Here is a 25501-nt window from a genome sequence, read left to right on the forward strand (position 1 = left end):
GACGAGGAAATTTGTATTCATGCAATAGCTTATAAACTAGTCCATCCAACCAGACCGAATTAAAGGCCTTTTCAAGGTCTATTAAACAGGCACCCACACCAAAGTCCTTGTTGACAAACCAGCAGATGTCAGAAGTCAGTTTAGTTACAGCATGAACAGTACTATGTCTGAATTTAAAACCAAATTGATTTTGTGGTATTATGTCTTTTGCTATTGTATATTTAGTAATTCGGTCATTTATAAGTGTTTCGAAAACCTTGCTGATGTTAGGCATCAAACTTATTGGTCTATAATTATTTGGATTATACGGGTCTTTGCCTGGTTTTTTTAGCAATACTGTTTTAGATATCTTCCATATTTTAGGAAAATACAAATTGTTAATTGCATTATTAAAAAGTATAACATATTTCGAAATCACTAGCCTAGTTAAGTTTTTCAACACCAGGTTTGGGATCCCATCTACACCAGAAGATGTCTTGTTGGTTAATGTCCTAAATTTAGTTTCAAGTTCAGTTTGGTTCGTGAATTGGCTATTTTCACCATACTGTTCCGTTGATTTGTTTGAGTTAGTGAAGTTACAAAGTGTCTTGTTGTTAGTGTGTATTTGGTTTAAGTTGTGTCTGAATTGATTTATTTTCTCTGTTATTTTGTTATGTATTCTACTGGTGGTGGGTAGCCGAATTTTATGTGTATTTTGTAAGTAAGTACCAAGCACATTAGGAATTTGTTTTTCATCTTCTAATATGTATTTATTTGTGTTTGTTTGCTTTAATGTTGTGATGTCAATATTATTATGTATAAGTAATTGTACGTCATTCGGTTCAATGTGTATGCTTTGTATTTTGTTAAGTTTATTTTTTTTGAATAACTTGTTTAGCTGTGGGAACATATTGTTATTTGGTTCGATTTTTTGCAGACGTCGTTGCCAGTATTTGTCAATTTCAACGGCGATTTGTTGCTTAATCAAAGTCTTGATATTATTTAACAGGCTTTTAAGCAGTCGTAAGTTGTAAGTAGGAAGGTTGTACCTTTGTCTGTTGATTTTGTGAATGTCTTTTAATAAACTACTTTTTTTTTTTAGAAGTATCTTCAATTTTGAGGAATAAAATTTTTGTAAATTATTATGATTTCTTTTATTTTTTGGTATGGTTTCGTGCATCGTTTCTAATATTATTTCATTCAGTTGTTTAAGGTGGTAGTCTATATTTTCAGTCGAAATGTTACTACTATCCACTATCTTGTTACTGTCAGCTATGTATTTGTTAGTATAGTTACGGTCGAGTTTAGTTTGAAATGTTTTCCAGTTTGCTTTTAGAAAGTTGAAATTATTATTATCAGCCAGCACTTCGTGTTGGATTTGAAGGTCGTTGTTATTAATTGTGAACGGTACGAGTATAGCGTTGTGGTCACTGTCATAAGGAAGCGTGGAAATTTTGTTATAAGTCTGTGAAAAAGTTATTTTGAGTCTGACATCCACTATCGCCAGGTCAATGTAGGAATTGGCACGAGGTAAAGTTGGCGCGTCTGTTAGCAGTAAATTGCACCTGTATTTTATATTATTTTCTTGTAACCATTTATGTAATTGCGTTCCCCTAGCATTATTTGTCAAATTTAGCCATGAAGTGTGTTTAGCGTTAAAATCACCTGCTAAAATGTAGTAATTGTTCAGGCCGCTCAGATTCAATACTTCGAATATTTTTTCCATTTCTGTTAAAAACATATGTGAGTTTCTATTTGTTGCATACATAGAAACTATATATAATTGTTTTCCTTGTTTTAATTGTAGTGCTATAATGATCGGTTCAATGCATTGAAAATCATTAAAAATGTCATTATTTACAATGCTAAACTGGAAATGTCTTTTAATTCCTATGGCAACACCTCCGCCTTCGAGACCATTTTTACGATCTCGCCTGATTATTTTGTAATTATTTACCACGAGGTGGTCAGTTGATTTAAGTTTTGTCTCACACATACAAACAATGTCAGGCTTATAGTTCTCCAGAAAATGCATAAAAGAGAATTTTTTATTATACGAGATTAATGAGTTGACATTAATCGAAATCAGATTATATCGTATGTCATTGTCAAATCTAATCATATTGGTGGTTAGTTTCAATACTCATACAGTCAAATAGTATGTTTATTCTATCAGTGTTAGTATTTATATTTTTTTCAATGTTAATAAATTTTTTTTGCATTTCTTGGATGCAATTTCTTATTTCAATCAAGATATTGTTAGTATTGTTACTAATACTATTATCGGTATTAATTTTATTAATATTATTATTACTTACAATACTAGCATACGTATTAGGTCGAGTAATGCTAAAGGCAATGTGTTTGTTTTGGATTTTTTGTTTCGTCACTTCCGCTGCTTCCAAACGTTTAGAGAGTTTTGCCTTGAACTCTGGGCAGTTCCGATATGAGGCTGGGTGACCATGATTTTTACAAAGTGTGCAAAATAGTTTTTCCTTTGGGTCCTCCGGCTTAATATTACAATTTCCAGGTAAGTGATTTTCGCCACATTTTACGCATCTATAATCCATATTGCAGTTTGACGAATGATGACCAAATCGCTGGCAACGTGTGCACTGCATAATATTGGGCTTATTAATACGTTCCCAGTGGATTATCAGATGGTCAATTGCTTTTATTTTGAAATATCGCTTAGTGAACTTCGTGGTGCGGCTTGAACAATGAAAAATGGTAATATTCTACCTTGTGATGTTGAATGCTTTGTGGTAAGTCTTGTAACTTTTTCAAATTTTATATTTTCATTTTGATGCTTTTTTAGACTCTCTAGCACCTCATCACAGGAATAAGAGCTGTTCAGTCCTTTCAGAACCAGCGACAACCTTTTTTCTGCTTTTGGTGTGAATGTATAGTAATTTATACCAGATTTTTCTAAAACACCACGAGCTTTTTTGAAGTCATCTATATTATATGTAAATAGCACGTTATTATTTTCGTTGATTTGTTTGATCAGAAAGTCTTTTATTTTTAGGTCACTGCTAAGAAGTTGTTTCAATAATTTAACATCTGTCTTACCGAAATTGATAGGAGGCATTCTTTTGCTGCTGCTGGAGTTTCTGGTACCGCTGGGAGTTTTCTTCATAAGTATTTCATCTTCAGCGTTAGTTTTTTTGTTGGTAATTTCATTTTTTTTTTTTATTTCTTTTGCTTTTTTTTCTTTTGTTTTTTTAGCAAGTTCCTGTATTTTGATTTCCAATTCAAGATCATCATTTTGAAGATCATTATTCTCGGAACGATTTGGCTGTGCACTATCTACCTGTGGATCATCAGATTCTTCCGTTATATCCATTAAGGCACTATAAAAATTTTCTGAGACACGTGGTTTATTTGATGACGTGTTTTGTTTTTCAATTTGAGCCCTCAACTTTTGGTTATCTTTTGTGAGCTTGGCTAGTTGTTTTTTTAATGCCGTAATTTCATCATTATTTCTGGATTTCGTCATTACACTTCGTTTCAATTCAGTGCAGGTAATGTTTTTATTATTGGTGAGGCCAGCAATAATTGAGTTTATATTTTGTTTTAGATTAGGATCTATAGATGACTCCTCTTCATCACCCATGACCGCAATCCTTGCACGATGCAATCAACCCAACTACCGTGTTGTTTTTAAATAGATATTTTGTATTTTAAAATAATTTTATTTTAAAATATTTATTATAAAATAAAATATTTGAATTTTTGTTTTTTAAATTTTAATTACTCTGACTAGGTCAACCTTCTCCAATCAAAGTTCAAACAGAACTCCATACCATTATTATTGTTGTTAAGGTTTTCCCATTCAGTACTGATAAAAAGACAGGCACTAAGAGAAATTTCAATTTAAATTAATAAATTTAAGCTGAACCAACGGTTTGTACAGTTGCACATTTGCTCTAAAACGAAAATATTTGTTTGTAAATAAAATGTTTTTTTCACATTATACTCTTAAAATAAGATTTTCTATTATTGCATACTTTTAGGGGAATACAAAAAAAAAAATTGGTAATTAATAGACATTTTTCGGGAAAATTCATTTTTATAAAAGATCTCTGCTAATGGCAACTAAAGAGTGTAAAAATTTTAACTGAAGATAGATTGCTTAGGCAAACGGAACCGACGACGGAGGAACAGAATTAAACTAATCAGCATATTAGTTTTGACTTTTGTTTTGGAAATTGTCGATAATCGAAAAAAATTTTACTAAAATTTTTGTTTATTAAAGATGTCAACGTGTATGTATGTATAAATATAACAGGTAAAAATAACCTTCTAGAATAATGTATATTGATGCGGGCCCAAATATTGTTCGTTTTTTTTCTTGTTTTTAAATTCTTTTAAGTTTTTTTTATATTAAAATTTAGTTTTCGATTAAACTAAGCAGAAAATAACCGAATCAAAGATATGTAGGTACTTTTTTTTTGACATACCTTTACACATTTTTGTTCCCAAATATAAAATTAAAGGTGTACCTACAACATTATTCACCAACATTATTAAACCTATTCCAAATCTCTTTTGAAGTACGCTTTCGAAGTCTTAAGAGAAATAAAATTCTTTTCTATCTAATTAACATATACCTTAATAAGGTAATTTAACTAATATGATTTGGTTGACTTGTTAATAGTTAACTGTTATATTATGCATACACAAACATACATATTTGTTGTATAACGCGTCTTATCTTAAAAATCTTTGAATTTAGGTCTACTTATATATATAGGGTTTTCTTTTTTAATTTTTAAGCTCTTTACTTTGATGCAAGGTTGTTTTTTATTGTTTTAATTTTATTATTATTATTATGTATGTAAGTAGCTTAAAGCTCAATGACCTATCTAAAACTTACACAAATGAATTTTGAGAGAATTTCAAGGAAAAAATAGACAATAGACTTTACTGATTTGTTAATGATGCATTGAAAATTTTCCGAATTAAAAAAATCTGTTCTAAGAAATAATGTTTGTGATTTTTTAAAATCAAATCGGAAATTGGGCTTATGATAATAAAAATATTTTATAAATTGAATATTTTAAATTAAATTATAATTATAGTGCATTTCCTTTAGAATTTGTACATAAAACAGTTATTACCGCGAAATATGACGACATTTTATTTTTGTTGTTTGCAAACGCCTCTATAAATTTTATAAATTTGTATAACAATTTACTTTTTTTTGCAACTTCTTATGTATTTTACGTTGACAAAATGTTATCTTAAAATATGATTGATATAGGGCTCAATGCGGTCTGAGAGAAATGAATAGCCATGGGATATTATTATTCTTCTTATTAACAGTACAACTCTGTTCAAAACGGGGGACTTATCTGATACATTAGGGTACTTATGCGATACATTGGGGGATCTACACGGGGGACTATTTATGTGATTCATTGTTATTTATACAACCCGGCGGGGAGCCGATTTCTTAAATGTTTTCAATATGTAAATACTACGGAATTCATTCCAGTACTATGGAAATTCATACCAGTAAATTCATGGAAGTCTAACGCCTCCTTGGAATATTTCAAATTTTCGAGTTTAATTTTAGTTCAGTTGCCATCATTTTAATAACAGTTGCTGTACAAAATTATTATACATTGAGTAATCTTCGATACAAATATATTAATAAATTTATTAAGCATAAAAAATTCATTTAAAATCTCCTGAAAACAATATATGCAAGTATATAAATGCATTATATTTCCATTATTTTCTTCAGCTCTAACAATGTAATGTAAAAATTTGCAATATTATGCAACGCAACAGGGAAAAATAACGAAACAAAACTATCCCATATGGACTTCAACTACACCCAATTTGCATTTTAATCGTATGCATAAGCAAAAGAATTTATCTACTAATCTTTGCTACCTAAAAATCTCTAAAAGGCATTTGCCTATATATTCGTATGTATGTATACACATAAGTTTTTATATATACATATTTATTTCTAAGAATTCATAAAAGAAAAATTAACGTATTTTAAAATCAAAAATAATGTTTAGAAACAAAAAAAATTTTAATTTGGGACAACTCTTTTTTTATACTTCATCACTACCTAAATAATCATATGGTCAAGACAAAAACCCAAAACTATACAAAAAATAATAAAACAAAATCAACTTTACCAAATTTAAAAAAAGTTTTCCCTCTTTTAGCGGTTACTTTTTAGCGCGATTTTGTTCATGGTATTTTATTTTTTTTTAAATCAAAAATTTGTTTCTACAATTACAAGTTTATCAGCGCAATTATAATGGTATTATGAATTAGTCTTTTGATTTATGATTTTTCTTTTGCATTGAACTATCTCAGCCGACTCAATTTCATTGAAGTTATTAGAATTTAAAAAATTTCCTGAAACAAGCGAAATTCCTTTCTTTTTGGATTAGAATTTAATTTTTTTTTGGTTCGTTTGTATTTGTATACAAACATAGGCTTTTCTTATAATATTAATTTTGGGATAGGTGCACAAATTCACAAACCATATACTAAATATAATTAAAATCACTGATTTTTAATAAATAACAATAATTACGATATAAAATATACGATATTCTGGAGGAACCAATGAAAAAAATGATATACCTGATAGATCATAGCGACAAACTGTATAGAAAGATAATTGCCGTCTTGCAAGTAAAATTTAAGAAAACTGAACTAAGTAGTTAAATTTAAATGTTAATTTTAGGAAAAATTCAATTTATTATCCTTCTGTTATTACTTTTTCTTATTATTTAATTTCATTGCTTTTTTTTATTCATTCTGTTGTCATCTGGTTCCTTTTCAATATAAACAAACATTTCATTATAATTATAATATGGCCATAAACTTAATAATGATCGTTGTGTACATAAATGTATAACAGTATAAATTCGACTAAATTTAAGAGGATAGAAAATAAAAATTTTTTTTTTGTTATTGTCAGCTATTTTAAAAAGGAAATTTATTTTATTAAAATAAAGTAAGAAAACGGCTCTTTGCATACTGCACCAATTTGTTTCCGTGACAGCTGCTTATTTTTTTATTGTAATATTTTCCAATAAAAATTATAACAATTTTCTATTTATATGGTTGTCAGTATACCCACTTATAAAATTATTATAATCTGTACATAAATAAAATTATAAAATGGACAGTGGGTGAAAAATTAGAGGTAGAAAAAAAAACACAAAGCGTCATTATTTTGTTGACATAAAATTAGAATTGACAACTATAAGGGTATATTCAAATGAAATTATAGTTCATGTCATTATAATTGAAAAATTTGATTGTATAGGTTAAACGATAAACCAATTTTTAACATTTTGTGAATAAGTGAACAGCAGTAGATAAAGCTAAGTGCGAAAAGCATCTTCTGTCAAATGTTTTTGGCTGCATATACGATACCTCTGTGGTGAGTTATTGGGAGGAAAAAACGCAATATTTTCTTTTATATTCAAAAAAATTATGTACGTTACTGGTAAATAAACGTAAACATACCAACTTTATAAATGAATCCAGTTGAGTCTAACTGAAGGTTCCATTTAACTTCCACTAATTAAAGGAGTTTAAGGTAATTATGGACGAAGAAGAGGATTCAATTAAAATCAATAATAACTAAAGAAAATCCATTAACCCTCTCTTCTGCGAAATGCTGTATGCCACTTACTATTATGTATATAGAAACATATAAACGGCCATGGCCACACTGTTCAAAAAAAGAGATCATAATCTGCGACGACATTATTTATAGTGATAAAAATGACTGCTTGCTTTGATAACGATAATATTCTAAAATTTTGATTTTAAAATGGCGTATTATAAAATTATTAAAAATTTGTTATACCTGCCCAGATTACCATAGGAATAGAGAATTTTAATGGCACGAGTAACGATTATTCCCAACTATTACACAATATTAAAAACAAAAAAACATGGTAATAAAATAAAAATTATAAACTGTGATTTTATTCTTTAATTTGTTTTATGGCTGATTTTTTATACCTACTTTAAATAGAAATACGTTTTTATTTTAAAAGATGTTTGTTAATCAAAACTTGAGAAAAAATTAAATTCAAAGATTAAATGACAGTTAACATTACAAAAAAAATAAATATTTAATTGCAAATTGAAGATTTATTATTTTAGAGTAAAGAGCTGAGATAAAAAAAAAAAGAGTTCATTGAACTATCTATGAAAAAAAAAAGCCAAAGGTAAGCTACACAAAATTTCGTAGAATAATTTGAAATATTAGAAAACAAACTTCATAATTCGACAAGACAAATTTCGAGTAAATTTATTTTAAGGTATTGATTTGATTAAGAATTGATTTTATTAAGGATCATTGGCCCGCCTGGGAATTAACATGCTTATAGGTTGTAACAGTTTTTTCAAATACTTGACAGCATCTTCTTATCTTCACTCGTTCATTTTTTATACGTTTAGAAGAATTTACAAAATCCCCATACGAAGATTAAATAACATTTTATTAGTTTTATGATTTTAATTGGAACTGTTTAATTACTGTACAAAAACACTCTTATTTTTGAATATACAGACATATGTATGGATGTATGTGGAAATATCGAGATTTTAATAATTAATAATAATTATTTTTATGGTAATTATGTTGAAAATATTGAAATTACTCAAAATTTAATGTGCATTTTATATACAAAAACTTAATTTTATTTTGCCACTTAAAATTTTTTCTTAAAACTTTAAACCTGATATTTTTAATACTGGGGTAATTACTGAGACTCACACCATATGCTATGACTTGCTATGAAGAGTTGCCATTATTATTCATTTTTTTGTTTTTCCGAATAACTAATATAAAATAATTGCAATAATGAAAAAAAAAACTCATATTATTAAAAAATTTAATCCTTCAATTTAAATATTTAATTTTGTATAATATACGAGAAAATTATTATACTAATGGTTTAATTTTTTTTGTTTTTTTTTTATTTACAGTTTAATTAACAAGATTAGACACTATAATTTTGAAAATTAAAGTTTTAAATTAAAGGTTTTTATAAATAATTACAAAAATTCATGAAGGCATCATAGTTGTATGGAACATGAAAATTTTAGGGTAAGTGACTTTTGAAATTAATTTTTAATGTATGTTATGTTTGTAATTTTTCATGAATTCATTCGAAATAATATAAGATGTTTATAAAGTTTTATGGTATACTTAAATGATATGTTAATGTTAGTACTAATATATGGACACATGTCCAATATACATTAAAATTTTGAAAATAATACTACGAGTCTCAAATTCGAATTAAAACTATAGCTATCCCGGTCTAAGAATATTTTATAAAAGTATTGTAATAAACAAACGTGTTCGAGTTCGGACTCCAATCCGAAAACAAATCGGAGCGAACTCGAACATGAATTCGAAGTCGAACAAGAATCCGTGCTCGAACACAAATATAAACATGAGCATGAATCCGAACTCTGAACCGGTTTAAATAAAAATTTGATTTAAGGTCTCTTTTAAAAATTCAATATTATTATATACACAAGTTAAGTACAAGTGTACAAACCCATAGAAATCCAAATAAATGAAATTGGAACACCATGCGGCATACATTTAATACTGTATGATCATTTTTCTATGGTATAATTGTTTTCGCACCGAAAATTTTAAAATTTCGAAATTTTTCTCAAAACAATGAAAATTTTGAGAAATTATGTAAATAAACTACAATTTTCATATACGTATGTATATTTATTTATAATATTTACTATGTATCCAATTAAATCTTAATACAATTTTTAAATTATAATTAAAATTACAGTGAGTGTTTAAAGACCATCATTAAAACAATTTTCTGATTACAATTTTTCTATTAAAACAAACCGAAACGAAATTTATAAATAATTATACATTGCTGTTATATTATTTTTGTTGGTCAATAAGAAATATAGTTGCAATTTAAAAAACAAAAATGTATATGTTTAAATTTAGTATATACATACGTATATAATAAGTGTATATTTACTTATATATATTCCTCAGTAACTAAAAGAAATCACGATTACTTAATTTTTCTTAAATTTTTAATGTTTTCTGTTGTTTTAATTAGTTGACTTATAAAATAGTAATTAAATTCGAGAAACAAAATACATACAATATTATACTGGAAAGCCTTCAGAAACTTCGAAACTTTTTAAAATTTTAAAGGCGAAAAGTTTTTATTCAGGTATCGAGAAATTGGTTTATTTAATTTCCTGGATTCTCCTAGATGGTGTTTTAAATTAGCACCTTATTATTAGGGCCTGTTTTCATTATTATTTCTATAATAAACTATTAATACCAAAAACAATCTCATTCTAATTTCAAAAATTCCAACAAATTATACTAAAACACCTTTAACGATCTTAAAAACTATATATTCTTAGAATATCCACTATGTTACAAGTTTCTATGTATATATTCGCAGCACATGAATATCCGCTTTTAAAATACAACAAACATACATACATACATTTAGAAATAGCTCAACAAATATAAATAGACCTTGACATTTTGTTTGAATTTGAAATATTATAAAGAATTTTATATACATATATCCAAAAATATATATACACGCATATTACATTGAATGTCTACAAACGTCTAGGAATGCAATATGCACAACTTAAATACCGTTTTATTTTCGCAATAATATTAATGCTCTCGATAATACGCTTTTATTATTATTATTTCATTACATATATACAAAGTCTATATAAAAAAAAAACAAGAGAAAAAATTTAATAAAGGAAATAAGAAATGTTGATGAAGAAAGAAAGCGTGAAAGAAAGAAAAGAAAAGAAAAACTAATAGGAAGTTTATTTCAAAAGCATTGGAATGCGCATATTGCACAGCATGGCACACCATGATTCTGTGGTATCATTAAAAAGCATAGAACCTATCATTTCATTAAGTATTCGAAAATTTTTTTATAAAAACAATAAAGAAAAAAAAAACAAGATCTAAGAAAATAAATACAAAGAATTTTAATTTTTGCATTTTCACATTTTCCTTATTTTAATTAGTTAGTTGGTTAGAAGCTAGAAGGAAAATACTTACATAATATAAAATCTGATGAAAAAATCTAAATTAATGTAAGTCGATATAAGTATGTGTGTGTACGTATGCTTTAAGATCGCCAAAGAAAATAAATTTGCAGTCTGTCTGTGAACAAAAATAAGAAATATTAGTTGTCCCGGCACATTCTAAAGAAAAATAAAATAATTTACAAAAAAAATACATTTTTCCGCCATTTTTGTATTTTAATTGACAAATTACAAATGACATTTCAGAATTAAAAAGTCAAAAATAAAATGTACATCATATGTCAATAAAGAATATGTCGAATAACAAAAGATGTCAACTACTTTCAGTTAGTCATTTTTAACAAAATATTTACTCTAATCTGCAGTACGTCATTTAGTCTTAGTATTTCTCTTAGTATTTTAAATGGAATTTTTTATTTAAAAAATTATTGAACATAAAATACGCCGTGCCATATCTTTTAAGAACGATAATTTGCAAAAATCATAATAATATAAAAAAAAATTCGTAATTTTCCAAAGAATCGGGAATTTTTTTTTCTTTTGCCCGAACCGTACTTCACTTTTTATTGTTTTCTCTTTCATCTCATGTAGCTTTTCTTTTCTTTTTAAGTATTTCCTTTTGTTTTTTGTTTCTTAAGTTGCCCATCAGTAAGCTATCAAGATTTTTCATTGTCTAGTTATTAATTTTTACAATAGTTAAACTATTAGCCACAGTAATATTTGGCGCTTTATTTCATATTGGATTTATTTAAAATCTTTGCTTTTGCTGTAAATTTAAATTTTTATTTTTATTACAACTTTTGTTGTATAAATTTTGTTAAAAAAAAAAACATTTGTTTTAGCGGTCAAATTAGTTCATATTTAACTGTAAAACTATACTTAGTAATCATAAAAATTTTGCTACTGTATACTAGTAGTTAAATACAATACAAAATGGATTAAATTATAGGTGAGTTCAAATGTTACGATTGACCGAATTGACCGGATTTTTTTTTCTTCTTTTTTTATTCCAATTTTATCCATTTTTTGTATTTTATTCCATTTTACTCTCTTTTTTATTAATTGTTACAATCACACATATTCAAAAATGGTACGCGTTCATGAAAATTTTTCGGTCATTGTTCACTTAATATGACCAAGAATTACAAATAAGTATATACATACATACATACAAGTAAAAAACTCTAAATGAGGTTATTCTGGGTTTTCACTGCTCTTATATTTTTGCGTTTATAGTAAGCAATTTTGTTTATAAATTTATGGTGTCTGAGTTTTGACCAACTTTTACAAAAATTTTTTTTCATATTTTGATACAAAAATATTTCAACGTTGTTTTCACAAAATAATAAACTTTTGTTAATTATTTCGGGATTATATATAAGAAAAAAAAAATAAAAATTGATCTTTGCTACGCGAATTTGTACTTTACATGGCTTTGTGAATAAAATATAAAAATAAAACACTACCAAAGAAAAACTCCTTTGACAGTAATGGCCATACGGTTGTTTATGCATATAATTATTATTATCATTGATTTTAAGTATAATAAATTTGCAAATAAGTAAAATGTTAAGTGGGTACTACCATGCCAAGGTATTTCTTCATTCGTAATTCAAAGGATAATCACGGCTATTTGGAATAATCGAAATCGGCTTTTATATTTTCAACTTCTCTGTCGAACGAAATATTGTCTGCACAAACTGAACACATCTGACCGCATTTTGCACAAATTCTGTGGAGTAATTGACGATACTGCCAAACACATTCTAAATTGCTGGCCACCAGGAGGAAAAAATGTTTTGGGAAAGGCTTCTTAGCATGCATGACTTCAACCAAGAATATAAAAATGAACACATGGTGTTGAAATAAGCTATATGCCGTATTCAGGAAAAGAATAGTTTCTTTGTCTTACAATGTATAGTTATCGGATTATTTGTTCGTTCTTACGAAGTTGAATTTGTTTCATTCTATAGTCCTTCAATAATTATTGTGTATTACAGCAATAACCATCACGATTTCTGTGCGATCTTCAGATTATATCTTCAAAGATGTTTTTTTAATTAAATTGACCATTTCTTTGTTCAAATATTTGTTATAGTACTTGCGATGGTATCTTTGCCCTATTCAAATGACGTCAAACTGAAATATTATTGTTATATGCGTAAATATTATTGTTAACATTCGAGTACACAATATGATTTTCGCCGAACTGTGACATTTTTTTTCTTTTTATTCATAAGCATATACGTTACTTTTTTTTTCATTATTATTAGACGATTTACTCATTATTTTTGATTGTGTACTCACTCACTGTTATTATTGCAAATGACTTTATTTCCGGTTTAATAATGTTTGTGTTAAAATAAAAACATGTTTTACATTTTATTAATGTTGTAATATTATGTTTAAAATTTAACAAATAATTGTATATGAAAATTAAAGAGAAAAAAAGTGAATGCGTACAACGTACGTACATTTTGTGCATTAAATGTGAAAAGTTTATTGTTATGCTTTACTGAGTTAAGTAATGATACACCTCATTTACATATATTGTTTATTCCATATACACGTATACGTATGTATATCTATGGCAATAATATACGAAATTAACTTGCTGTTACGTAATTTTTGGTTATTAACTTCCATTCAATCTAACGGAATATTAAAGCTTTTAATAATATGTTTTGTACATATAGTATGTAAAAAAAAATATTTTACATTAAATGGAGGAGGTTATTGAACTGAATTTTAGTCAAATGCAGGAATATATGAAAATTATTAAAAAGGGTGTGATAAAATTAAATTTAAGCTACTAATGTAGCTTCATTATATAAGCTACATTTAAAATTGAATTCAGATAATTAATTTGAAATTTAGAGATTCTGACTAAATTTACATTGACCAAAGTGTTATATAATATTTTCAAATTTAAAAACAAAAGTTTTTGTGTCCTAGATTTTATTTAGAGCGTGTATGACAATAAAAATAAAATTACCCACAAAATAATCTATGAAAACCATAAAAAAATTTAATTCTACTACTCTAAATAAATTAAATATAAAATGAAGAGAAAGGATTAAATATAATTTGTGAAATATTGTTAATGCACCCGAATACATACAAATTATTTGCACGTATATTCATCCTTTATTTTATCTATAAAATCGCAATCTAAATTTCTTTTCAAAGAATTGCATTCTATTCACACCAATTGCATATATTTGCATGAAATGTTATTGTCTTATACTATTTTAATTCTATATTACAAACACATTATACCATCATTATGAAGGGATCTAAAAAAAGGATACGTCATACAAATTCTTTAATTTGTAAAAGCTTGTAGTTTAATGTAAAACAGAAATGCAAAAAAAAAACAAAATTATGTGACCCATATTTGAAGAGAATTTCTGCAATATTTTTAAGAGATTTTACGTTTAAAAAAAAAATCTTTTCAACTTTTTTGCATAACTATTGTATATATGCATGTAAGTAAAAATACTCAATATGCCATGAACCTTTTTCATATGAAAGCAATTGAAAAGATTTTCAAAAAGAAATTCACATGAGAGAGCTTGAAATTCTAATGCATGCATAATGTGTATATGTATGTACATATGTAAATGAGTATTGTGAGTACACTTTAAATTGAATTGAATTCTTATATTCCGCTCTAATATTTTTTCATTTAAAATTCTTATTAAGAAAAATATTTCTTTTTTCAAAAATGTGAAGCTTAAATTTATAAACAGTGCAACTATTTGTTAAAATATAAAGATAGCTCAGAGATAAGGCTAAGAAAAGTTTGCCTGACCACAAAGAAATTGTTTCATATTAATTAGAAATAATCAAACTTATTTTATTAAAAATTTAGATCAAAATATTTTTCGATCATTCAATCAACTGGCTAATGATCGGCTTATTTAGGGGTGGAATTAATTTTTTAATTTATAATATTAATTACATTAATATTATGAATTAAAAAATTATTGTGCCTCAAATCAACCTCCATGTCAGGCAATATTCGAAACCTTGTTTACATTGTCCAATTAATTGCAAAATTGCTAATGAGTAGGCGCGGAGAGGATCTGAAATCCTTTTCGCTGGGCCAATCCCATTCTCTGTGAACTGTCAAAGTCTGTCTGAACAGTCTTCGACGTTCTGCTTGAAGACGAATCAAATCTTCGCTGAGGGACTACTGAGGGCCGGGGATGTGTCGAAATCGCATTCATGTTATTATACTTCTTCCATATTTCACCGGGCAAAATATCACTTGCACAAATTGGACAAATTGGACCCTTTTTGTGTAGATTGTGCAAAAACGATTAAGAGACGGTCATACATATTCTGTGTGACTTTCCTGCTTTCGGATAGTTTGGCCGGGGCTTTCTCAGTGTTGGGATCGGGATATTATAAGTAGGATAAGGAGTACTAGAAGTACACCCAGAAGTGTTTTCAATCACTACTGTATATACATTTATTATAATTTACATGTAATACAAATATATAAGGAAATATACAAAAATATATTTATATTTGGTATCCTTTGAAAGGATCTTATGCTTTAAATTAAAAATTGCATTAAGCATCAATTCACGAATTTAATATTTTACAAAAAATAATGCAAAAAAAAAAAAAAAACGTCAATAAAATTAAATTTATAAATTGAAAACCTAGGTAAATATGTTATGAATTCGTGTTCCTATTACAAATTCTCGGTACCTACACAAATGCAATAGTAATCCAGAACATTTTTGTTCACATACATACATACATCGAATTAAATTTGTCATAGTTCATTGACTTTGATAAAAAGAAATATTATTTTAATATAGAGCAAAATTTTTATTAATTTTGTATTTAGACATAATAACACTTAAATTGTATATAGAACAGAAGAAACTTTTCATTTCATATTAATCATTTCATAGCGAAAGTTTATTGTACGTAATTTTCCTATAAATTAAAAGAAACAAAGATTGCATCTAATAAGATGCAGCGCTCATTTTCGTAATATACATTTTCACCTATGTATACTTTTGCCATATTAACAAGTTTACAAAGTTTTTATTTAAATTCAATGCAGTCCCATCTGTATTTACAATATGACACTTCTGAAAAATAGTCCAGAATTGAAACGATCCTGATTCCAAAATTTTATTATTAATTGTAAATATTTATCAATATTACTTGAATAGTGAGATGTTGTTGACACATAAAATAAACTTCTTTTGCATTAAACAAATATGTAAGTAATAGTAGATATGTAAGTATGTACAGGTAGTTGCGTTTGAATAGCATCAATTTAGCGAGCCCCTCTTAATCCGGTTGTTTTTATGTTTATTTCAAGTCTTTCTCAATAATGAGAAAACAATTTTGTTTTTAATTTAATAAAAATGCGTTTTTTTTGCAACATAGCGGCAATAACTTCATTTTCTATTAAAGCGTCTGGCGCCAATTTTTTTCCAACTCTTTATTTTTTTTTTGTTTTAAATTTATTTTCTAATGTTTTTCTTTTCTGTTTTCAATTATCTTACAAAATTTACGTCAGAATATTATTAAAAAAAAACTACTAATTAAATATTACAAGTAATTTTTTTTGATTTAATATTAATTTTTTGGTATATGTATGTATGTATGTAAAAAAAAATATATTATCAAGCATCACACAAGATTGTAAAAATACCGCAACAATGTTCAATTTTAAAAGTATATGTTTGAAATTTCAATTTTTTTTTGTTAAATACAAGTGAAAATTTCGTAAGATAAAAACGGTATAGCAATTAAAGTAGATTATTAATGAATTAAAGATCGTTTGTACCACTATGTATTAGTATGAGCTAAATATACATAGATTCAAACTTAATTCTGTATGATTAAATTAATCAAATCAAACATGTATTACTCGGATGTAATCGCAGAGATTTATTAGAACTGCTGTTTAATAATTTTTATTTAGGTCAAAAGCAACAAAGGTCTCGTTCATTTCAATATTTCTGTCCTTACCTTCTTCCATATAAGTAAAAGGTTTCAATATTTACATGTTGCTCAAAAGCTCCCTACATTTCACGGTTCAACTCCTTATTTGATCATTTACTTCGGGGACATGCAAACCCCTTTAAATATCACTATTGCGTACTACATACTAGGAAGCACGAAGCAGCTTGTTTGTATTTGTTTGATTTGTGTTTGCTTGGCACAACTGTTTAATTTAGTTTTATTTTCCATTTATTTGTCCATTTAGTTACATTATTACTTGTTTTCTTGAAATTTTTTGTCGATCTTTTCAACATTGAGTTCTGATCTGTCGCGATAGTTCAACATTGAGTTCTGATCTGAGTTCTGATGACAATATTTCTGTCGCGACGGCAAATGCAACCGCACTTATTTTTCTAGTTCTGGTAAATTAACTGTATAAAAGTAGATATAACTGCCTTTAGGAACATCAACTGTAATTTATTTAAGTGTAGGGTACTCCTCGTCTTGTTTAATTAACATCTTGTTAAGTACGCGCGTATATGAAAATATTTTAATAAGAACTCTTTTAAAGGCACTTAAGTACAAACACATATTTACAATTCATTATTTGTATGAAATCTGTCTCTACAAATTTTTTTGATATCTTAATTGATTCCATGTTACAATAAAATCAAGTTATTCTAAATAATTTCATAAATGAAAAGTTTTCCATAAATTAATTGAATTGATTGGCAACATAATTTATTTAATTGAAAGCTTCTTTAAATATTTGAATTTTTTTTATTAAAAAAGCAATTTTTTTTATTAATTTATTTACATAAAAAAAATTTAGAACCCAGAGCACTTAGTACACAAAATTTAATATACAAAAAATTAGTCACTTAAATCGAACAAGTCTTAATACAATCGCAATTTCTAAACAACAGAATTGTTAAAATTTAAATTTTAATTATACAATTTAGCAATTGGTTCTTAATTGAATATTTAAAACCAACATTCGTTTTTTATAGATTTGCCTTTATGTTTGATTATTATGTTTGATATAATCAAACTAATATTATTAAACTGTCAGGTGAAAGGTCGGCCAGCTGACGATTGTTCAGAATTTTAGATCAATTACGCCAATAACGTGAAATATGTAGAACGTAATTTAGAAAGCATAGAAGTCATTATCAATTACTAAGAAACACTATCATATTATGTATTAAAATAATTAACTACCGAAAACTACTAAACATAGAATGATCGGGTTAAATTATTGTTAATATAATGGCACACACTATGTTGAATAATTAAATTTGTCATATACGAATAAAATTTAAAACGCCCATCCTTATTTTAATTCGTGGTAGGTTCAGGTATTTACTTAAAACTTAACTGAATAACCAAAAAATGCCAAATTTATTGTTAATAAAAAAATGCTTTGCTAAAATATCTAATTTTTCTGTTAACTATTTGCATAGACTTACTTAAACAAATTTAATTAATTCGCAAGATTGTTTCGAAATAAATTTGTGAATTTCTTAGGAACGTTATAATTATGTTATGTCACAAACCAAAGGTTAAATGAAATGAATTAAGCCGCTATAAGTATGTACGTGCCAACCTATATTTCAAAACACAGAAATTACCAAAATTTATATATAGCCACTTTCTTGGTTAACACTGTTGTAATGATTTTTAAATTATAACCTTAAAAACATCCTATAATTTAAATGACCGCGCAACAAAGTTTAAAAGCTTAACACGTTTTCTCCTTTTATCTCTGCATTTGATCAAAACTTAAACAAATTTTTTTTTTATCTTTTTGCTCTTAAAATGGACTTATATAGAAATAGTTTTACCCTATAGGATTAAAATATTTTACACAGTTTTAATATTAAATTTTACACTTCAGGTGTGGTACAAAAGTACCATTATAAACATTTATGTACCTCATCCAATGTACATTTTTATGTTTACATTAAAAGCTCTTGAGATTTTAAATCTTTTTTTTAAATTAGAAGTGAAAAACCATTTTATTTTTAAATTCTTATCTGTTATAAATCATCTATTTTTAGTAGAGTTATCAAAAAAGTAAATGGCCAAATTTTAAAAGTTTACTTCATTTCCAAAAATTTTTTGTGTTGTTTTGGGTAAAATGTTAGCATAATGTTGCAATAAAATCCAATAAATGCATAAATTTTTTTTTTGTAGTTAAATAAGAGAAAACTTCAAAAATACCTATGATATTCAAGCTCTAATCTTTATTTTATGTTTAGTTTTCAACTGCATAATAACTTATATATGACTCGTGGCATTTACAATCAAAACGATTAAATCTCACGGAATTCACGACCACGAAAGACATAAGGAAAAGTAAACTATTTACAAACAATTTTCAATATTTTGCAAAATATTTGCATAAATATGATTAGTGTATATTGATGCGATTTTAAAAGCACATCGAAAAGATTTTAAAATATTGGGGGTAGCCAGCAACCCAGTTTATTAGGAAAAAAAACAAAATGTTATTGATTTAAACGAGTGCCTGTAAGATCTGAGTGAAATAGTGAGTTTATTTAGAGTAAACACCAATTGGTCCGAAAATGTTTTAAAAAATTGTTGCATATTTAAAAAAATATTGTAATTTGCATTTTTTACTGTTGCAACACTGTTTAGATGAAGTTCTTTTCCGAAGTATACTGAATACACTCTGCCTAGCTTTCTTCATAGAATACATCAACAAAGTTCTATACGTTACTAGCGTTTATCAAATAATATCACTTGTGTTACTAAACAATGCCATTACATGTCATTACGCTACCATTTTCTTTGCACTAATTGCGCTACCATTTTAAGTAATAAATCACACCGCATTTATTATTCAAAACGGTAATGCAATTAACCGATTCTCTTTAGGTTTGTTACCTATACACAATATTTACTTAATATAGACTTCAGCTTGAAAAGTTTTAACAAAAAAATACCAAAAATATAAGCTTTGCCCTTTTAATACGAATTTTTTAACAATTAAAAAGGCATCTATGCATACGAATTGCCGTTTATGAAACGCATGAAAATTCGTTTTCTCTTAAAATTTGTTTTGAGACTAATATTGTAGATATAAAGTTTTCTATATTTTCTAAACCAAAAATCATTGAAATAAAAAAAATTGTTAAATTAAAAATCACCCAAAAGCAGAAATCACTAAATTTTATGTTTAGAAATTTCAACATTTTCAATATACACATAACATACATACATACATGCCGATATATTGTTGTGCTCTCTATTTTTTTTTTTTTGCCCCTCAACTACAAAATTTAATCAGCATATTTGTCGTATTTGCGCAATTACTCACATGAACAGCATGATGCATTTATAGTTTTCACATTTTTATAGTTTTTTTTGTGTTGTTTTTGTATTTTTATTTTTTTGGTAGTTTCCTAATTTATTAGAGCACGTAAAGTCTGCTTTATTTTTAATAATAATTATTAATTTGTATTATGTATACATGAGCATGTATATAAATGTTATACATGCACACTTATGTAAGTTGCATGTGTACACTATGGATGCTATGATGAAAAATTGGGAAAAATTACAAAATATTTAATGCCGAGATTCCACTAATTTTTTTATTTTTCTTTGTTATTTTTAAATATAACAATTTGTTGAAATAAACTTGAATAATTTTAAATACATATACATTTTATAAATATTTTTCAAAAATGAAGAGGTTTTTCACATGTGCTTGTGAAAAAGTTTGAAAGTTCGAGAAAATTTTTTTATACGTTACATTGTCAAAAACAGACGCAAATAAATTTCACATTAAAATGAATTATTATTATTTATAAATTTAGTTTACTTTGTTAATTGAAAATTATAATATTGCCAAACTCTATTAAATATAACATAAACTTTACCAGATCATCAACATAAGTGATAAACAACAACACTTTATCAAATATTCAATTATATGTCAGTTATCTGTCAAGTGTTATGTCTTATTATGAAAATGTTCTCATACAATTTTTTTTCTTCCCTTCTCATTAATCCATTAAGTTGCAATATAAAAATTTAATTTTCTCATAATGCTAAATTTCTCACTATATATAATTGATGTGCAAATAACTCATAAACCTTTTAAATTTAAATTGACATTATCAATTGATCGCTCTTTTTGCGATATTCTTCTTTTGTACCACATATACCTACATATATTTTATGCAACATTGTTCTTATTTTTAATTAAATCAAATTCACATTAAATCAAAATTTAGCGTATAGTAAAACCAACCAACTTCAACAAGAAAATGTTATGTGCATATGTATGTACATATAATATATGGAATGTGCAACAAAAGAATACCGTAATGTGTGTATCAATTATAAAATCAATTTTATGCTTACAAGTTGTACATGTAAAACTTTTCGTATGCTTAGACATAGGTAATGGTATAGGAAATTACTTCCTTATTTCCTATTCTCTAGGTTTCTTATTTCCTATTCTAAATGCACTCTCTTGATATGAATTTACAAACCCTCATTAATAATTACAATAAACAGCCTCAATAAGCAATATAGCTGTAAAAGACAAATTTTAATTTAAAAAGCGGAGAAGTTGCACTAAAAGTTTTTCTTCCAAGTCCGCAAAAAGCTGAAATAATGTGTCAAACTTTGTGATATCCATATCTGTGCTTGTTATCAGGAATTATACTAAAACCACCATTTAAGTTAATGTAACTTCGGGTTATTTTCTGTGGCCTATCTTTTAAAAATATGTGAAGCAAGTACAAATCTTAAGGGATTTATCTCATTTTGGGTAAGCAAGTAAAGCATTTATAAGAATCGATAACCGCATTTATAAAAATTTTCAATATATTTTCTAATAACGTTTGTGTATATGTGATTTTAAAAATTTCTATGTGAGAAAGTACCACCAAAAGCACCACGTTTAATTAATTTTGAGCTAACAGATTGATTTCCTTATCACTTATAAATACGTTACTACATTTTACTTAATTAGTTTCATCTGGAAATCATAAGAAAACTTGAATGCAATTTTAATTGAGTGATTTCAAAATTTTGATTTGATTATGTTTATACTTTTATGTTTACATGATATACATGCCTACATTTATTCATAAAAATTTGAAATAATGAATTTGAAATGTTCAGTTTTCTCCTAGAACAATTTCATGTACTGTCAATCAACATTCATAGATCACAACGCTATTGAAAGATGAAATTTTTTTAGCAAAACTTTAAGTTTTTTTCCTTTGGTAAGTAAAAAACACGCTCATAAAATTTTATAACCCTTATGAAACAACTTGTTGTCTGTTATTCTTGACTCTAAAAGGCAGGAAATTTTATGATAAATCTTGAAAAAAAAATTATCAATCTAAAATGGCAGAAAAATTTAATAATAATTTCAAAAATTACATTGCACTTCAGAATGCCCTTAATAAATTTCATTTAATATTGCTTTTATTTCATTTCGTCTTAATTGAATTTATTGAATTAAATTGCAAAATAAGATCTTTGAAATGAAAACAAAAACAATTCATTATTAGAATATGTGTCATGCGTGTTAAACGACTTTGTATTGTATGCTGTATAATGTGCCAACATATACTTATACATAATATGTAGTTATAACAATATAGTGAAATTGAAATGAGAAACTTAAGTTTGTCTTGTTCATCAATTGCAAGCCTGTTCTTATGAGAATCACATATTTTAATAACTAATGTGAATATTAAAAGAGCAGTTCTGAAATTTAAATTAAAAGAAAAAGCCAGAAATATTGCAAATTTGAATACTTAAGTGAATTAATAAAACAATGCTGCTTAATTTTTAAGCAGTCTGTTCGGGGAAACCTTATTTTGAGTAATTATCAAATTGTGAAATTCATTGGTCAACAAGCGAATTCATAATTAACGTTTTTTATTATGCAATAAGGGTTATTCGAACATCAGTCTCACTGCATTAGAAGGCTCACTCAGACATGCGATTTTTAGTTTTGAAATCAATGCTTATTTCAAAAATCGTTCTACCAACATCTAAACTATTGCGTCGATTCAAATAGATTCTTTATCCGTTTGATCACTCAATTGCATGCATACAGTTGCATGTGTGTCTGCTTGAATATAAACTTATAGAATACAACAAATAAGCGTTAAATGTAAAGCCCTAAATGTAACCACTTTCTAGATTATTTAAGCAACCATCGTAAACTGAATGATTTATGTATAAAAAAAAATTATTTTTTTACAATTTTACTTAATTATACAAATTTTTCAAAAACATATTTACATATATTTACATAATAGCTAACTAATTTTATAAAACCCATCTAACTTAATTATTTTTTTTTAATTTTAGGTAAGATCCTTTACATCAGTTTTCAGAAAATCTTTTACTATTATGCTACTAGATGTGAGTATTTAAAAAGGAAAAACATACAACAAATTTTTTAAAAAATAGCATGTGCTCATACTTGATTATTATAATTAACAAGAATGTAATCATGTAAAAATGATTATCATTTAAATTAAAACCAAATTTCAATTGTAAATCATAATTAGTATGTATAAAATATGCGATAGTTACTTACATAAACTAGTTCTTTTCTATTTTTACTCTCACTTTATCAAAATAAAATTGACATTCAAGTTTCCGTTACGACCCAAATATGTCGACAATATTATTTATGAATTTCTATTTATATAATAACATCGATTATTAATTATATATAAATATTTTTTCGTATACACATATACATATAACTTAATAAAATTTAAAATATATTTAAAATATATTTATTTTAAAGTCTAGTCTACTAATTCTGGTCTTATAAAATAATAAAAAGAAAAACTTGTACTCTTTATCATTCATATTTTTCATATTGCTAAAATGACAGCACAGAAAAATTTTCCTATTATCCGTTAAGATGTAGACTACTGTTATATAAATTATATGGGATGTTGATTTGACACTTAAGTTTGAAACAAGTACCTACTATATGTATATATACATATATATATTGATATATACATTTGAGTATAAGTATTCTACAATACTTGCATAAATATGAAATTTTCAAAAAATTTTCTATAAATTAAAATCGAAAGACATCAACAAGCTGAACAAAATTGAATAAAATCTACTGTTTAATAAAAAAAAACATTGATATGAGGTTCTTCTTTAGATAGTATGATATATAATTACATATGTATATGTATGTCACAATCTCCCGATAAAATCTAATGACTATTTATAGTATAAGGCAGGCATGGGGAACCTGCGGCCTTAAGGTCGCATGCGGCCTTTTAACTGTTTTTTAGTGGCCTTTGAAAAAATTTATTTCTTATATTTCTTAAAAATTAAAATTTTGCTGCCAAATTTTCGAAAACAAATCAAACATTTAGAAAAATAAACCGTGCACATAAACTTTCAAATTTGAAAACTAAAAATTGGAAAATTCAAAGCCATGAAATTTCTAACAACGTTTGAATTCAAAATTTACATACATATTTGTTTGAAAACAAACCCATATTAATATTTGAATCCTATGTCCGGGCTTCTTTCAGAATAATTGTATGCCACGCTAGTAAACTTTTTCAATAATTTTCAATCACAGCAAAGTCATTGAAATAATGAACCATATTATTTTATTAATAATGTACATACTTACTTATCTATTTTTATTTATGAAATAAACTGTTTTATGTTATTTTTTATATTCTGACATAATTTTGTTTTCATCAACCTACACAAAGCAAAAATTTATAACCTTTGGACGTTTTTTAAACTTTGCGGCCTGATTGACTTTGCATTGACTAAAATTTGGCCTTATATAGAGAAAAGGTTCCCCATCCCTGGTATAAGGCAAAAAAATGTTGCAAACCTTACGTCAAAATTCAACAATTTGCTACAAAAATTATAACCAAAATGGAATAAGTCAGCTGATTGCTGTTCAAAACTTCCATATTAATTATAATACACATTCGCCTTTTTACTTTTAAAAAATCTAACAGTAAATCTGATGAGAATACATTAATTTTTATTATTTGCCGTCCGATAAAATACAATGTCAAACAGTGTTTTTATACAAATTTAATTAAAAATGTAAAATTAACCTTACATTTGTCGTATATATATATATATATATATATATATATATATATATATATATATATATATATATATATATATATATATATATATATATATATATATGTATATATATATGTATATATATATATGTATATATATATATATGTATATATATATATGTAAACAACACCTTAGACATAGTAAAGCAATTAATATATTATGCACCTATTTACGTGCAAATACATTAACAAAATTTTAACAACGGAACGATATTATGAAAAGCTAGTGTCTTTTAAAATAGGATCGAGAGCACTGAAATTTTGCAATAACTGAAGCACAAATTAACTAATAA

The 25501-nt window shown here is 26.2% G+C and overlaps 1 protein-coding gene across 3 annotated transcripts in view; it reads left to right on the forward strand.

Annotated features, from left to right (window-relative positions):
- LOC129607840 (probable serine/threonine-protein kinase DDB_G0282963) overlaps positions 1–25501 on the forward strand; it is a 160884-nt gene that overhangs the window by 55322 nt on the left and 80061 nt on the right. For all 3 annotated transcript variants that reach the window (XM_055519038.1, XM_055519039.1, XM_055519040.1), the window contains exon 2: positions 8968–9088. The gene's annotated coding sequence lies outside the window, so the exon portion shown is untranslated. The remainder of the gene's footprint in view (positions 1–8967; positions 9089–25501) is intronic.

The sequence above is a fragment of the Condylostylus longicornis genome, unplaced genomic scaffold (assembly GCF_029603195.1).
Source record: "Condylostylus longicornis isolate FDR11 unplaced genomic scaffold, ASM2960319v2 ptg000030l, whole genome shotgun sequence".
NCBI lineage: Eukaryota > Metazoa > Arthropoda > Insecta > Diptera > Dolichopodidae > Condylostylus > Condylostylus longicornis.